A 5,821-nucleotide genomic window follows, 5' to 3' on the forward strand; every position below is an offset into this window, starting at 1 on the left:
TTGTACATTACTTCTACATGCTTTTCTATTCGTTTGAAGATGAACAGATATTGAATCCTGCAGATAACACTCAGAAAATGGCACTACAAGTGGTCTATAAGCCAGAAATCCAAAAAAAAACTAGGATTTATTTAGACATGCTTTGAACAACCATAGAATCAGATCAGCTAACAACCGTACACCAACACAACTGTGGATGGAGGGCATGCTAGCCAACAGTGAGCGTGACTCAACAGCTCTCAACAATGTCTTTGGAGATGACCCTTACAGCCAAGAAAACCTGGAAGCTGGCTTGGCAAGACATGGCATATACCTCAGCCAATTACAGACAAACAGTGAAGACCTTGAACGAGCAGTGACTGTGTTACTACCAATCAATAACATAAGCTCTGAACAACACCAGGCTCTTCGGAATGCATTGGATGGAATAACAGATCTGAAGGAACAGTTTCTGGTCTGTGCTGGAGAGATTGGAAACATTTTTCAATGAACATATACTTAATGTGCAAACAATGCATTTTTGAAAAATACGAACAAATAAAAAGACATTTGTTTCCAAACCCATAATTGCAAATATGGTTTGTTCTGTTTTGAGAGTGCAAACTGACTGAGAGTAAATCCTAATAAATGCCACTGTAAAACTGCCCAACAAAGACTACACCTTCCCAAATCCCAAAGAGTCTCTTACAGCCTGTGATAGCATCTGATGCAGTTTTTCTTTCTGTGTGTACTTACTCTTGTACTTACTCTTGGCAAGTACAAGCACATCATGCAGGTTGATGCATAGGGCAAACGACGCTGGCATGTCTCCTGTTCATAGAAATCAATGAAGGGCTTACTTGGAAAGCCCAGGGCAGGAACTGCATCTGCTCCAGTGATGAAAATAAGAATGTCTTCGAATCTTAGTTCAGTCACTTTGTCTGCCAATAAAAAATAAGTGACTTTTGCATTCATTTGCATAATATAAAATGGCTAATGTTACAAGATCTGATTCTTTCAAGCCAGCCACTTATCATAAATTTAGCCATAACTGGCTTAGAGTACACTATTGTGACTAAAGGTAGACCTGTCACGATTATTAAATAATCGTTTGATCGCGATTAATTGGTCTAATCGCGGTCATTACAGATGATCGTTATTATTGCCCACTATTAGAAGACACAAGGGGGCGCTGTAGTACCTGCAGCACTCTACTTCTACCGGTCTCCCTCTGAACTCATTACGCTGAGCAATTACGAGCATTACATTCAAATGATATTGCCCTGTTGGTTTCTCCATCATTTTGAGTTAGAATTTGTAGGAGAGAAATACCAGCGAAAGCTGCCAACACCACAAATCTTAGGAATCACCTGAAAGCACATCACCCAACAGAGTTCGCCGAAGTTTTGAAGTCATCCACAGCCACTCATACTTCCAGTCAGGCCTTCGAACGGGTAACAAAATATAAACGCGACAGTATGAAATGGCGCACGCTGACCGACAGTGTCACGAGATACATCGCTAAGGAAATGCAGCCTTTTAATACTGTGGAGAAACCAGCATTTAAAGAAATGCTTTACAACTTTGACAAGCAATATGAATTGCCAGGGAAAACGTATATTTCCAAAACAGCAATTCCAAATTTATACAGGGAAGTGAAGGATGAAATCCTCAAGGATTTTAAAGAAATTGATTTTTATTCAGCCACAACAGACATGTGGTCCAGTGTAAATATGACCCCGTACATGAGCCTGACAGTACATTACCTCACAACTGACACTAGTATCAAAATGTCTAGAGACAAGATACACCCCAGAGAACCATACTGCTGATACACTTTCAGAAACTCTTAAGTGCATTTTATCAGATTGGGAATTAGATGAGAAAAAAATTTCCTGCATTACCACTGATAATGGGGCTAATATTGTGGCTGCAGTGGGCAAACTTGGCTGGCCATGGCTAAATTGTTTTGGCCATAATCTCCACTTGGCTGTTACAAATGCCATAGCAAGTGAGAAGGATCGCACAGCACGTGCCCTAGGACTTTGCAGGAATCTGGTGAACACGTTCAGCATGAGCTGGTTAAAAAGAAGAGACCTGAAAAAGGCACAGATGGAGGCCGACATTCCTCAGCATAATTTAGTTCTGGTAAGTTAAATATTTAATTAAAAGTATTTTTATTTTGTATATTAAATTAAGTAAAAAAAGTATAAAGTAAATTTATCTTTTAAAAAATATATTACAGGGTTTCTGCAGGATTTTCAAATCTTATTTAAGGCCTTTTAATGCCCTTTTTAATGCCATTTCTAACATTTTTAATGCCATACGCAACAAATAACTAACACGCCTGTGTATGAATGCGTGTATATTATAATGCATTTTTCATGCGGTCTTACAATGAGGCAACAATGAACATATATTCCTCTGCTGAACATAGTTAGAAATGGATCAGGAGACAGCTTAAAATTACTTGTAGTAGTAGTCACGGAGAAGTAACTAGACATCGTTAATTGCTGTCTGCTTTTTAGTGCCGATTTATGTCCCTCGGACTTCATATGCGATTTAACGGCGTTGATTCACATTGTACCCAACTTAAACACCCTCTTACAAACGTTACAAAATCCTTCTCCATTTTGACCTTCAACAGGCTGCAACCATGTCCTAAACTGTTCATCCTCCAGCTACGTTTTCTGGAATTTGCACTTTCCCATTTTTCTGCTTTATTTTTTCTCCTCCACATCATAGTCGCCGCTCTTAAAAAGTCTGTGTCACACAATTTCGGAGCGGCTAGAAGCAATTACCAAACTGGTTCCGTGTTTATCATACTTCGCGACAGTGAATCAAAGTTATTAATTATACAGGCTATATTCAAGATAAATTGGTAATATTTGTTTCTTCAACACTATGTAAGGTTTTAATGCCCATATAAAACAATTTAATGCTTTTTAATGCCATTTAAGGCCTTAATTTTCGCAAAATCAATTTAATGACTTTTAATGCTTTTTAATGCCCCGCAGAAACCCTGTATTATAATCCTCAAACCAATTTTCTACTTTAAATTATACTATATAATCTCTAAAACTAATGTTTTTATTTTATATATATAGTTAATAATTATATAAACTATAACAAACATGTCATATTTACTCCAGGATGTCTCTACACGCTGGGGAACAAAACAAAAAATGATAGACAGAGTTCTGGAGCAAATACCTGCAATCAGACGTGTCCTGATTGATGACAGAAAACATGGACACCTAAACCCGACCTGGCAGGATGTATCCGTCCTTGAGTCCATTAATGCGGCACTGAAACCTGTGGCTGATTTCACAGATGTTCTATTAGTGGAAAAGTATCTTACGGTGTCTTCGGTCGAGCCTGTTCTAGACCTTTTAAAAGATGAACTCCTATCCCCTGACTCCAATGACACAACTCTTACTTCAAATATCAAGAAAAAAATGTGCGCTGTACTTGATGAAAAGTATAGCCCAGCTCCACTTCAAGAGCTCTTGAGAAAGGCCACCCTTCTTGATCCAAGATACAGGGCCCACTTTGAAGCTGCAATTATAGATGACACCAAAGGCCAGCTTTTAAAAGAGATAATGGAGATGACAGAGGAAGGACACAATGTTGAACAAGGTGGGAAGTACACTGTAAAATATTTACCTAAAATATGACCTAAAAATGTTCATGCTGCAATCTAAATTAACTGGTTTTATTCAGTGTATATATACACCAACACAAGATTACACTAACAAAAGTAATTTTTAAGGGTTGTATTAGGTAGACATCCTGCTTAAGGTAAAAGCTACCCCTTTACTTTTTACAGTGTCTGACAGAGCTGCGGCAGATGATGATGTGCCTACAACATCTTCTGCACCTCCTCCAAAAAAGAAGAGACTGTGTGATCTGCTGCAGAAAAGAAAAGCTCAACCTTCTACACATGGCTTAACAAAAAGAGAGCAAGCTGATGCTGAACTGTCAAGGTACCTACAGGAAGAAGCACTAGATAACTCGGCAGACCCTCTGATGTGGTGGAGAGACAATGAATCCAGGTTTCCTTTGATTTCCAAGTTGGCAAGAAAGTACATGTGCATTTGTGCAACAAGCACTGCTTCTGAAAGAATGTTCAGTACAGCTGGCAATATTGTCACCCCAGTTAGATGCTGTCTTAAGCCAGAAAAGCTCAACATGCTAGTGTTTCTTTCCCGTAATCTACCAAGCCATTGAGGAGCATGATTGTTTTTGTTTCAGAATTTGACTTTTATGGCCTGTTCTGTTATGGTCATAGTTTATATTTGTGATTCATTGTTTCTGTTATTTACAGAATTTTCAAATTTGTAAAATATATTTATATTTTACTTTAGTTTGAGATATTGACACGACAGTCCTTTTTGTGTTATGGTAACTTTATGGTGATTGTTTCTATTATTTATACTTTCATATACATTTACATTTTTTCTTTAAATGTACACATTTCTGAAAGATACATATTTTTCATTTAATAAATTACTTTAATACTTAAAGGCTTTAAGTGTATTAATGTGTTATTGCAAGTGACAATTTACAAGGGATTCAATTAAATAATCACAACAATTTGTATGACAATTAATCGACAAAGCCCTAAAACAGGCAATTAATCGTCAAAGCCCTAAAACAGACAATTAATCGTCATGATCGCAATTATTTATTGGACAATTAATCGTCAGCCAAATTTCATAATCGTGACAGCCCTACTCTGTAACACCCCCTGCCAGTGTTGTGAAGATATGTCCAGGTTGCATTACGTAATTTAGTTATAAAAAAATGTAATCGTAATCCGTTACACTTTTTTTCTCTAGTAACTGTAATTAAATTAGTTACTTATGGAAATATTCATGATTACAATTTTAGTTACATCATAAGATTGTATACAAAACCTTACTAATATATTTAATAACAGTATTTTTATTGCTTATCATGTTTTCCTAATGTTAAACATCCTCCTTTGCTATTTCCCTCCACAGCCGAAAGTTTGAAACTACAGTGGTACCTCAGTTCTCAAACTCATTAGAACTCGAATTTCTTAAAAGTCGAACCAAGCAGTTTGAAAAAAAATTACCTAGAGCTCGATCTGAATCTCAGAATTCAAACCGTGAACGCCGACCTACGATAACTTTTTTGCGCGGGGAAATGAGTCACGCCGCATGTCTCTCAGCGGAAACAAAGGGTAAGGCTTCAGTCTCAGTCTCGCATTTGCTGTGATAGCATCGTACATGTTTACACTAGCTGAATACATATATTTAGACAGGAAAAATACATTTAGACAATAATAGACAGTAACAGTATAACTATTAAATAATAAAATACATTAAAAAAATAAAGATTTCTTATTAATTATTTTTATATTAATAATAAACCATTAATACATTTAATTATAATACTATTGTCCTGCCGAGAGGGGACGGAACGGAGACAAAGGCGCAGACGTCAGTTTATCGGAGAATACAGGCAGGGTTCGAATTACGGGGGAGCTAAGGGGAGATCGGCTCCCCTGAAAAGCCTACAGTACTTTGAGACATTTAGGGGGAGCTCTAAAACACTTTCCATTTTTTGTGTCGCCTATAGATTTTCATTTTCTGTACATTAAGGTTCCTGAAATAAATGATGATATTAAAAATGTGTCAATGTTGTGTGTTTATTCGCTCATTACATTACTATTTCCGAACACTATTTTCCGCTGTCTCCTGCTGTGACCATCCATGCGTGGCGGCGCTGCACTGAAATTATCGTATTTTTCGGACCATAAGACGCACTTTTTTTCCCCCAGAAGTGGGGGGAAAAAGTCCCTGCGTCTTATGGT

The 5,821-nt window shown here is 37.2% G+C and overlaps 1 long non-coding RNA gene across 1 annotated transcript; it reads left to right on the plus strand.

The window, feature by feature from the left end:
• Positions 1–1,760: 1,760 nt before the first annotated feature.
• On the plus strand, positions 1,761–4,707 carry LOC140581486 (uncharacterized). The gene is made up of 3 exons (XR_011984564.1): positions 1,761–2,127; positions 3,132–3,618; positions 3,809–4,707. It is a non-coding gene; the product is annotated as an uncharacterized lncRNA (long non-coding RNA).
• The last annotated feature ends 1,114 nt before the right edge of the window (positions 4,708–5,821 follow it).

Source organism: Paramormyrops kingsleyae, chromosome 21 (genome assembly GCF_048594095.1).
Source record: "Paramormyrops kingsleyae isolate MSU_618 chromosome 21, PKINGS_0.4, whole genome shotgun sequence".
In the NCBI taxonomy this organism is placed as follows: domain Eukaryota; kingdom Metazoa; phylum Chordata; class Actinopteri; order Osteoglossiformes; family Mormyridae; genus Paramormyrops; species Paramormyrops kingsleyae.